This window comes from Melozone crissalis, unplaced genomic scaffold (assembly GCF_028551555.1).
Source record: "Melozone crissalis strain CALT ecotype California unplaced genomic scaffold, PUWL_Pcris_2 ptg000023l_1, whole genome shotgun sequence".
Taxonomy (NCBI): domain Eukaryota; kingdom Metazoa; phylum Chordata; class Aves; order Passeriformes; family Passerellidae; genus Melozone; species Melozone crissalis.
Genome location: NW_026535801.1, coordinates 21,969,069 through 21,981,254, shown reverse-complemented (window position 1 = coordinate 21,981,254; position 12,186 = coordinate 21,969,069). Strand labels below are relative to the sequence as shown.

Genomic DNA, 12,186 nt, shown 5'->3' with positions numbered 1-12,186 from the left:
TCACCCTTGCAATAGGAATCTTGTGTAACTCACGGTATTTCACAAGGAAATTACATTTTTTCTTTTACAAACAGGATCTTTTTCTACAGTGTCCAACAAATGTTATTCTTTACTTCAGAATCCCTTGAGATCAGTTCACGTTGTGTGCATAGCTGCCAGGGGAGACTTGAGTTTTGTGGTGATTTTGATATGATTTCTATCTAATTTTCGTCTAACCTGAATTCTGCTGTCCTGTTTTTCAGTTTCTTTTCTCAGAGGTGGGGGCAGTGATGAATGAAGCCTGGGTGACTGTTAGCATAGATGAGAATGAAATTATGCTGTTTGCAAAGAAACCCACAGGAATGACCTGAGCCAATGTGTGGAGCTTCACAGTTCTAAATTACCAAGCACAGGAGATAAGGAAGTGCATGTAACCAGAGGAGGCTGGCTCTGTGTGACAATTTGTGTTGAGTTTGTTTTTGTTTGAGTGAGATTGCTCACTGCAGTGAGATCTGTACTGCTGGGCTGATGGATGTCTCCTTTTGGTAGGGCACAGTGCCCAAAGCCCCTGCTTGCATGTTGTCTCAGATGGGCAGTAGTTCCCCTGCAAATTCTCTTACACTGAGAAGCTGCTGTGAGTTCTGCCTTGTAGCTTCCCCTGCTGCGTCTCTGACTGCAATGTCTAATACATTTCCCATTAGAGGATACCTTTGACTCATTACTGCTAAGTATTTTAATAATTTTGATTGAAAACAATTATGCTGGACTTATTCCTCATAGAAGGATTTATTTTTTAATGTTATAAAAAAACCAAGCAAGATAACCTTCAGAGATTAGAGCTGGAAAAAAAAAAAACCAAGTACTCTTCATGCCCAATACTGAGAAAAGTATAATTCAAATATTTACTGTCCCTACATTTTGGCCTTAAATCTGGTGACCAGATAGGCACAGGTCACATTTGAATGTAGAACACAAGTGCATACTAAAGCACTTGCCAAATCAGAACAACATGTTCTCAGGGATTACTTGTAATGCTGGCAAATACCTAAAGTAGATAATGAGCCTTTGTTTTTCAGGTGTCAAGGAATATACTTAGCACCTTGCAGTTGGAGCCACTAATACAGTTTGAAAAGTTACTTTCCTTCTGTTTCCTTGAAAGACTGGAGCTCTCCTTTCTTTCATGCCTTTGTTGTCTCCATGTTGTATATGAAACTGCTATGTGTGGTACTGCACAACAAAAGAAGCCTAAACCAGCTGGAGAGCCCTCTACAACTGTACAGCAATACTTTGTGAATAAATTGCATTTTCTCAGGGTACTAGAGATAGCCAGGGGGGTGCAGCTTGAAAGTTAGTTTGTAGAGAGACTGGCTGCTTTCGTGCTGGTCATTTTAGATTTGTCACACATCAGCTTTGAAAATTTAAAATTTAACGTTGCATTTTTTCCAAGTATCTCCACAGGCCCTAAAAGAAACTGCCTTTGTTCTAGGACAATTTCCCATTGCTCTCTAGAGAGTTTAGTATGGAACTGGTGTTTTAATCTCAGCTCTGCAACAAGGTACTTAGTGACAATGCTGGTATAAACATACACATCATATAAAATACAGATACGTAGGTTTTGTTAAACTAAGATCTTCAGGACAGCTGAGGGGACTGTTAGGTATTGTTTCCTTTAGGTTCTCTAGCTGTCTGCTTTATCCTGCTTGTTTTGTCTCAACTTGTAAGCTCTTTTATCCAGCAGGAACACCTCCTGTTTGGATCAGTAAGTCCTGCTCTGTAATGTTAGATCAACTGGTATTTGAGCAAATCCAGGTAGTAGGGTCTTCCATCATCAATAAATATAAATGTGCACACAGGACTTAAGTGAGATATGGCCCTTTCATGTTCATGCTTTTTTGCCTTTTTTCAAACTGCTGCCTTCAACCTCAAATATCCCTCCTCACACAGATATGTTGGCAGTAATCAAAATCAACAGGAAACTAAAATGGGGTTGTTTCCCATAGTCAGATGTGATTCTGGACAGAATAATACCTCTTCAATATTTCTATATCACCTTTTTTGTCCTGCCAAAAGCTGTTATCTCAAGAAATAAGTACTTTCTGAGAGTTAAAGAAGCTTATTGCCTTTCAGTACTTAGTGCAGTATTTGTATGACTAATACAGCAGGTGACTCATGTAATTCAAATAACCTTCAGATACCTGGCTATTCAGAAATGGGTCACACTTCCACTTTCTCCCGACTTGGATTGGGTATTTTTAGTTCCATAACAGGAAGACTTCTTACAGAACATTTCCCTTATACAAGAATATTTAAAAAAATAAAATTAGAAGGATGCTATTTTAGCAACACCTAATTCACAGACTGGTGTTCTTTCTCTTTTAATCCTGGGCAGAATTAGGTACTATTCATCAGATTACTGCATGCAGTTTTACAATTCCAGTCTGTCTAAACAAACAGGTAAGAAATCCCCAGCAATCTGAAGCTAAGGTACTACAGCAGCAGTGCTCTTCTGTGGGAGAATATTTCCAAGAATGCTGCAGTACATTTTTTCACTGTATATTGCAGAGCTGTGTTGCATCTTGTCCTCTGGAACATATGTCAAGAGACATGTTATGTGTGTGAATAGCAAGGTGGTTCCCTAGCAACAATAAATAGAAGAAAGCTCAGCCCATTCAAGTGATGTACCTTTGTAAGTGTGTGGCAGCAAAGATGGATTTTGAATACTAAGGGAACTCATTAGCTGGAAGAAGAAAAGCAGCAAATAAAGAACTGTAGATACACCTTACCCAGCACTCCTATTGTGTACAGCATAATTGGGAATTTGCATAAGATATTCTAAATGTGAAATATCATCTCATTTTTCTCAGCAACTTTTAATTTTCTGTACTAAAAGGGAGGGGTAAAATGTTGTCTGTGGGAAAATGTAAGGAGAAGGTACTTTGGTTATTTGGATAAATTCACCTTCCAACTTATTATTAATGTCCTGTGTGCTCAGACTGAGCATTGAGTGATACAGGACACTCAGTTGCTCAAATGTTCATCCACTAAGGGTAAATGCATAGATTTAAATGTAACAACAGGCACATGGTGTGACTCATGGGGATGGTCCATGCAGACCTAAGAGTTGGACTCTGTGATCTTTGTGGGTCCCTTCCAAGCAGGATATTTTGTGATAATAATTAAAAAATAATAATTAGCTATGAGATGTAATGGCACTTCCAGTTACACTACTGCTGCTTCTGTGAAGAAAGCTTCACAAAGCAAGAGTAAGGATGACTCTTGGGAGCATCACACTCCAGCTCTGTAGAATTAAGATAAATTTTATAGTATTTGGGTAATGTTACAGAATAGATTACAGAATCACAGAATCACTGAGTTGGAAGAGACCTTCAACATCATCGAGTCCCACCCATGTGCTAACACTTCAACTGAACTGTGGCACTGAGTGCACATCCAGGGATGGTGACTCCACCACCTACCCAGGCAGACCATTCCACTACTTTATCACTCTTTGTGTAAAAAACATTTTCTTCACACCCAACCTATATTTTCCTTGGTGCAGCTTAGGACTCTGTCCTCTTGTTCTGTCAGTTGCTGCCTGGAGAAAGAGACCAACCCCACCTTGTAGGGGGATAGAACATAAGAAAATAAAGATAGTGTAGAAAGTAATCTTACCCCTAAGGAGTTGCAGCTGGGCCAATTAGCAAAGATTGGGAACAGGCCTGACTTTAACAGGCCACAGCTGTAAGCAATGAGAAGAAGAGTGCTATAAAAGAGTGGGGTGGCTGTTGAGAAGGGAGCTGGAATCAGTTGGCTGCTTTGTGAAGAAGAGAGAGTGCCCTGAGGAGTTGCCCACAAAAAACTCCAAGAAGGTATGAAACTTTTGATAAGGAGACAACAGTATGGAACCCCTGCAATAAGATGACAACACTACCTGACTACAACCACCTTTCAGGAAGTTGTAGAGAGTGATAAGGTCACCTCTGAGTGTCCTCCAGGCTAAGCAACCCTAGCTCCCTCAGTTGTTCTTCATAGGGCTTGTGGTATATGTTGCCAGCTACACTCAGTGGCTATTGCTATCTAGAGTATTCAGTGTGTAGGCTCTTCTATGTGTATTTTTGTTGTTGGCTTTTAGAAAAGTCCTGTGAGCCACCTTCATCTGGAGTTTAGTCTGGAATGAATCCAGTATAATTCCAAGTCACTTTAGTTCAGCAGTGCTATTTACACTTCACTGCTATCCCTACACCAAGCATTCCATCTCCCCCCTTCTGTCTCCTGGTGTCTGCCTGAGGTCTGCAGTCTGTGCTTGTGATTGGTAAGGGCTGGACTATGGTTATGTACCTTGCACTTGAGTCTTGGCTAGAACTGTTACATTATTGACCTGCTTCTCTGCTCCTTCCTGATGCAAGTGTATTTACTCTTCAGTGCTGGGCTGCTGCCTATGTAGGTTTTAGTTTTGCTGTACTTCTGCAGCTGTTGGCTTCTTTAAATTATCTTTGCATATATGCATAAAGCACTAATATTTTTCTCACTGCTTCCATTGATTTCAGAGATGTGGTAGAACCCACTCCTACACTAACATTGCTGATAGTTCATTCCTTCACTACTGAAGAATTTTTGAATAGGAGTTTTCTCCTTTTCAGTCCCCTTTGCTGTTTTTTGCTTTGATCTATGCAGTAAAACTCAGTTGCTTTGCCCTTTCTCTCTTCAGTATCCACGTAATGCAGTAGTTTCCTCTTCTAGTTTTCTTCTCTTTTGAAATAGTAGAAGAAAAATCCTGATGTCTCAGCTAGGGCAACAGTCTTCGTGTGCAAGTATGCACAGACACATTAAAGGCAGATAATGCCATTTCAGATATCAGTTTAAAAACATAACTGCCACAAGACCTTGGCTACAAAACCTCTTGCACAGCTTGTTTTCCTCAAAACGGTGGCAACCTTTAAACAAAGTGCATTTGCATTTATTTTAAAGCTAAAAAAGGAAAACTGGAGCAGCATCTGTGTGACCCGGTAGGACAAGACAATAAAAAAACAATACACAGTCACTTTGGCTACTTAAGATTCCACATAAGGGCGCTGCATCCCCAAAATTCAGAACTGCCTGAAGATTTTCATGGAAGCAGTTAGCATTTCAGGAGTGTCCTTAAAGTCTTCAGCACTCTTTTTCCCCTTCCAGCAAACCTGTTTGGTATGATTCCATTAAATTCTGATTCATCAGTGTTTATGATGTGTGTAGCTTAATGCAATCATGCATACTCTCTGTAATTGCAAGTCCATCTCCAGGCACAGAAAAATGTACAGAGAGATGAACAGGTATTTAACAAGTAAGAAATCCTAACTTTAAAAGGGATTTACTGTAGTGAATAATGTTTGTGTATATCCATTTAGATAAGGAGATTTTAAGATTATAAATCAGAGTAAGACAATGCACCTCAAATTTTTACTTACAGAAAGCATAGATTCCATTGTAATGATATGATTAAAGTGTTTCCAGTTATAATGTGTTGGTTACATGTTTGTAACATGTTGGTTACAAGTCAGTATTGTATGACAATTTAAAAATTAATAGATTGTCAAAAAAACCCTAGTTAATGTATACCAACTGAAAGCTTCTGTGGACTACACTTTGGATAAGCTCCTCAGTTAAATTCTGTAGATTTATTGCCTATGAAATATTTTGTTTCCATTCAATTCTTGAGGTGATAGCATTTTAGAACATTTCATTTAATAATAGCTTTTCACCTTTTGGCATCTAGCCATGACCATATAAATGACACATTCTCTAATTTTCTAATGCCATCTAAAGTAAGGCTAGGAAGGACTTGGATTAGTGCAGCAATTGTATAATGGTTCTATCAATGTTTTTTTCAGTATCCATGCCACTCATATCTTCCCGTCAGAGTTCTGTCTTCCTCCTTGATTTTTTCCCCTGCTTTTGCAACATCTGTGAGGTTAGTTTTGGCATGTTTTGGTCCTTTTCACTGCACCTCATGTAATCCCAGTTCATTTTCTTGTGGTCACTAAATGTCCCGATTTTCTGGGGTTTTTGGGTTTTTTTGAATTGCATTTCATTTTATTATATCTCCTTTCTGGAGTGTTTGTAAGGCTTTCTTTTCTGTCTGGCATGATTTCGTTTCCCTTCCCAGATGTTCAGTTGTACTTACAAAGCCACTACAATGTAAATGGCTGCGTCATGGAAGAGCACTGTGGGTTTGGAAGTGCAGTATGGAATATAAGCATGGCACTTGTGTAGCTCCAACCCAGTTTGGTCACCCACTGTCACTGTACCTGGACTGTAAATGGTTACGTTGGACAGGCTGGTAGAGTTTGGAAACACAATTCTAGCTGGACAGCAACGGCCTAGTGAAAAGGGATTAAAAAGCCATCAGCATCAGAACAAAATAAGTAGGTACATGAAGATAAAGAAAATTATTAAGCAAAGAGTTTTGTAACAACTTACAAAGATCTAGATTGCATGAGCCAAAATTATGTAGGAATAAATGAGGAAATTCCTATGGTTCAAAAACTAACATAAGAATTCAGGACAAATGTGGGAATAACTAGAGTTTCTGGATTTGATTATCAAGGAATATATGTATATATATAGCTCTCCTACCTTTTTTTCTTTTGTAATAATGAAGATTACTTACAGTGTACTTGTTAAATGCAGATGAGAGTGACAACTGTGTTTGAAGTGGTACTGGAGGCTGTGCAGTGAGTCAGCCCTTGCAGGAGCTGGTGGATAGAGAGAGCAGCCGCTCTCTGTGGCACTGAACGAGGCAGGTCCCGTTACAGCCGCGGGGCAGGAGGCAGGGCATGGGCATGGGCATGGTGGGCTGGCAAAGGGCAAAGAGAGAACTGGTGCAGGGAGCTGAGTGAGCCAGCCCCCGTGATGTGTTCGGTTGGAGAAAGCATCGGCATATCGAGCAAACGAATAACCTCCCGGTTTTCTAAGATTTTTTGTAAAGAAAGAAAAGTGTCAAAGGAGAAATACATACCTGCATTTCTTCTCATCAATCAACCTGAAAATTGGGCGTGACTGAACTCAATTCAGTCAGGTACAAAAGGAGAAGCCCAAAGACGGGAGTTCTCCCCGCCCTCACACCTTAAGAGGAAGAAATGCTTTATAAAACCGTTTCGTTCACCAGGATCCGTTTGTCAGAGCACAGGTGGAGCTGTGCTCGCAATTTATTCTTTTCCACAATGAACTGAATGCACAGAGGGACTGCTGCTAGCTATGCCCACGTCGGCATCACTTTTATTTCCGTCAAAGCTCACTGCACCTTTCCCTTCCCTTCTCCCGGGCCCCTCTCCGGAGCCCCGGGCCGCGCCTGCCCTGAGGGGCCGGTACGCGCCGCCTCACGGGGCCGAGCGCCGCCCCCAGCGCAGCTCGGTCAGCGCGGGGCCGCTGCCGCCTCAGCTCGGCCGGGCGGGCGGGCGGCGCTGCCCCGGCTCCTCAGCCGTGCCGAGACAGAGAGAACATTGTCTCTCTCTCTCTCAGGTGTGCCCAGCTCCCGCCAGCTCTCCGGCCTTGCGGGGCCGCCCCGCCGCCAGTTGGGGTGGGAGTCGCGCCTCAGCCGAGAGGGGCTTCGAAATGGCGTTCGCCATTCGCCTTGCGGTCCTCTGGCGCTCAGAGCCGGGCAGGGGTTGTCACTTCTCTAGCGAGTCGCTATTGGCAGGGCTTAGTGTCGCCGGGAGCCGGTTTTGGCCCCAGCGAAGTCTGCTCTCGGCCCCGCGGACTTAGGCGGGGACGGAGGTGGCCTCAGCCCCGCTGAGCTGGGCTCTGGGCGCTCTGGGGACACGGGCGGCGCCTTGGGAGCGCTGCTGTCGAGGCTGTGCGGGTACCCCGCCTCCGGGGGGGCCACCAGCTGTACCTGTTTTTCCAAAATCATAGGTGAGGAATGCTCAGGAAAAAAAACTTCCATGATTATAAATGGCCGAAGATACTACAAGGCAAGAAGTAAGTAGGCGTGACACGGGATTCAGGCCCATCGGGACAAGGCCATGAATAACTGAAGAAAAGTTTCTGTAAGTTCCCTAAATAGATCTAGCTCTAGTGTATAGTATTTCCTTAAGTGACCTATAGTAACTAGTGGACCATAATATACATTGCAAATACTATGATAACACTTGATAAATTCATTTAAGCAAATCTTCCTCCTGGGTACATACAGGTATGCGCCTATTAGCAAAAGAAAGGAAAGGGACTGTTATCCACAGACAGTGCTGCACGCAGACTGAGATAAGGCTAACTTAAAACGTCTTCCTATTTATTTCTCTGAAGTGGTGCATGTAGTTTTGTGAATACAAAATTGTTTTTAGTTTTCATTTTTAAAAGCTAGGTTTTCTTACTTCATCTGCCCCTTCAAAAGCTGCACTCTGCAATTTCAATTTCATTGCACTGGAAACCAAGGATCAGTGTTTTGACATTTTCTGCAGTTATTATATGGAAAATTATGTTCTTGTACAGAAATTTCAGTTAGCGTGATGTATAGCAATAGAGGTCACTGTCAGCAAGTTAGATGCAGTTACTGAGTATTTTTGTGTCAAAAGCTATAAATTGTATCTTAACCTACTGTGGGGTCTTGCAGAATATGCTCTGAAAACACATAAAATCCTTTTTCAAGTCCCTTTTTATACTCCCAAGTTGAAGTCCAGCTCATTCTTATGTCAAATTCAAATTGTAATGCAGTTAATATTCCAGCTTTATATAATTTATTCCTTCAAATGTTGATCCAAGTTGGTGTTAATTATTGACATTTTGTAACACAAAAATGAAAATAGAGTTCACCCAAGTTTTATTTAAAGAGTAAAAATGGCTTGAACCAAGCAGAGCTATTTTTCCTTTGGGCTAAGATTTTCATATAGTAATCTAGCTAGGAGTCAAGACAGATATAGATTGCTAAAAGCCATTTCAGACCCTTTTAATAATGGAAGTCAGTTTAAGTGCAAATGGATTGTTTAAGAAACAAGGAGAATGTGAACTTCTGTGCTGACACATGCTGCTTGGTGGTGTTCCATGGTTAGGAAGCTGTGGGAACATTATCTGCAGCACTGTGTGTGCACATTGGAGGGAGGGCCACTGGGAGATTCCTTCCTCAGCGTTGTGCGCTGCCTGTTGGTGTGTGTGCAGAGGAAATGAATTCCCCAGTACCACCCCAAATCCTCGATGTGAATACTGTATCTATATTATTGACTTTCTAACTGCAGAGAAGAGGATTTAGTTAGCAATGCTATGGCTATTTGGTTGCTTTAAGAGCTTGCAGGACTGGTTTTGCAATGCTTTTGCCAAATGCTTTCTCAATAAAAAGTTCATTGGACAAAGACAATGACTCTTGCTGTGCTGATGCCTGGAGAGGCTCACTAACAGGGGACTCCTGAGTGCAGGCTGTCTGGTGAAGGGAAGCATTTTGTGTTACAAAGACAGAAGTTACTGTCATTACCAGCCTTCTGGCCAATGAGAAACTGGAGGAGAAGAGGGTAATGAATGAAGTGCTGATGCACGGTGCCATGCTGTGAGAGTAATCAAAGAACATTTGTGTACAGGAAGGGGGTTTGAAGTCCTGAAAGTCATCATGAGGGTTTACTTTTGTTCTGCTTAAAGATTTGGGTTTTACTGTTTGGGTTTTTTTTAACCTAGCCCTAGTTTTAAGTTATCATCTGAACACACTTAGTGAGATACATTCTGTGCCTGTAGCTGCTCTTTCATTAGCTTTTCCAAACTTACTGCCCCTAGAAATGAATTCTCATGATCCAAGGAAATACAAGGGAGGAGGGCCTATGGATCAGTAACAGAAAAGGAGGAGGAGGAAAAAAGCCTTATACAAACCCTGAGCATAACTGGTCAGGTGAACACTAAACTTTTTACCAGTCTACATCTGAACTTCAGTAATGTAGAGAGCCAGGGAACAGAGGGATGTCTTGGGCTTGATTGCTGTAGGGAAGTTGGGAATGCTCTGCACCTGCAGGAAGAATCAGCACTTCATTGAGTAGGAGTTGTTCTTTTTGTTTCTGTTCTAATTGTGGTGAGTTTAAACTGAACTGTACTGCAGCAGAATAACCAAGCTGCAATGGGGCTGGCAATCATCCAGGACACAAGTTCAGAGTGGCATTTTTAGTAAAGACTCCTCTATGACACGTGAAAATATGGAGGCATATTCCTCGTAGTGCTAACCTGAGGAATCCAGCATGAGGACTCATTTGCTGTGATGGATTCTGTCTCTGCTGCTTGATAAAGCCATGTTGCTTCTAAAATGGAGAGGGGTGATAGGAAGAGGGTAAGGGAGCTGCAGCAGGAAAAACTGAAAGGACACAGTGAGGGTGATGTCACCTGGGGGTTGTAGTGTGCAGCTGAGGGAAACATCCATTCCTCTATGGACAGTGGGGTGACTGCTCTTCAGGTAGAAATGGAGATGGATAAATAAAATGCATGAAATCAATCTTCTGCTAGTTCCTTCCTAACTTGTTCTGCTTTTCATCCATCTTTCACATCTCTGCACAGCTCTTGTTTTGAGAGTTGAACATGTGACATAAATAGTGAAGAAACACAGCACCACATCAGAAATCTGGAAAATAATATGACAAACTTTTGTTGTTTATTTGTGCAAAATCGCTGCAAGGAATTTCTCCCTCTCTGGGAAGGAGAACTTCTCTGAATAATGCATTGTGTAGGGCCATACATGCTTCCCTGTTGCCAAAGCTGAAAAGCTGTGTGGCAGTAGCTGGAATGGCACTGCTCTGGGATAAATGACTGCCAGTGTAAGGCTGAGCTTTTCCATCTCAGTGCCATACAGCAGGGAAAAGCTCTGCTGAACACAGCTGAGAATTGGCCTGTGGTGAGGGGGGAGGAAGTGCAACGTTTTTCATTTGCTGGTGGTGCTGCTTTGTAAGGAACAAGTTGTGTCATAGCTTCTTGCTGACTGGTCGTCTTTTCTCCATCCCTCACCTAGTTTCTTGCTCAGACATGGCCTCTATCCTGCTGTGTGGAGAGGGAGTACTGACACTGTGTGTGGATAAAGGAGACATTCGCAGAACTACATGTATGAAAACAGTGGACTAAGATAATTTTACAGTATTTCTTACGAAATAGATGAAAATTCAGGAAAATTTATTCATCTCCTGAAGCATGGTAGCATACTGACTATGGAGAGAGGTGCATTCAGTACACAGGGGATTGTGGAATATGTTCAGCCCACTTGAAATAATGGCATAATTACTGCTATCAGTCTCTTCAGCTGCTTTCCTAATATTCTGCATGGACTTTTTTTGTTTTACTTTGACCTTTCTCACATCACATACCCTTTCCAGAATTTTCAAGAAAATTTCATCTCCTTCAGGCTTGTGCCCCTACTGTGGCAGAAATAATAGTGATTCATTTACCCCTCTGATTCACAGAGCAATGCTTGCAGTAACCCCTGGAGATTTCTGTAGTTAGCAACCTGAAACACTTGAAAGGGATATAATTTTCAGAGGGGTCAGTGTTCATGGCTGAAAGCTTCAACAATATATTAAGCTGGGCATTTTGATGAAAAAAAATAAAAATTACTTGTATTTAATCTGAGCAGAATTACTATTCCTGCACTGGGTACAATGACTGAAAATAGTGTATTAAATAGCAAGGTTGACTCTATAAAGCAGATAGTACCTCTGTTAATAAACACATGCTTCCTGCCTTGTATGTATCTGAAACTAATATTAATCTCTGTAATTCAGGAACTAATTGTTCATCTTCCTTTGTGTCTAAAGGTGGGAATCTGCCACTTTACTTTTGGCTGCCTGTGATTCAAACCAGTAGGGAGTTGAGATTAAGGTATAAGAAAGAAAGGTGAATTCCAAGTAAGGGGAAGTATTTAAGTAAGGAAGTTAAATCTCTTGATTCCAGTTTCCCAGAGGCACCATGCGGACAAAGACTTTGTTTTCCTGAGTGATGCTCTCCTCTAGGCTTCATATGCTGGTCTTATTTTCTCGTTGTGGATGTCGGGTTAGACGTCCAACTTCCATGTCGATATTCACATTTGTGTACTTAAGATGAGCCCTGTGTCTCCCACCCCTAGAATTAGGAACCTAACATTTAGATGGAACAGTATGAAGTGCTTGGGCAGATAATGTAATTTTCTGAATGCTGTGCTAATTGTTAGTGTCTGCTTCATGGCATTGAAAGTGATAATAAGAATGCTGCACAACAGAATACAGAGGAACTAGAAAATTCTCT

At 41.7% G+C, this 12,186-nt stretch overlaps 1 protein-coding gene across 1 annotated transcript in view; it reads left to right on the top strand.

Moving 5' to 3' along the window:
- The first annotated feature begins 7,785 nt into the window (after positions 1 to 7,785).
- Positions 7,786 to 12,186, top strand: part of MYO3B (myosin IIIB) — a 188,153-nt gene continuing 183,752 nt past the window's right edge. Inside the window, exon 1 of the mRNA XM_054277506.1 lies at positions 7,786 to 7,869. The gene's annotated coding sequence lies outside the window, so the exon portion shown is untranslated. The remainder of the gene's footprint in view (positions 7,870 to 12,186) is intronic.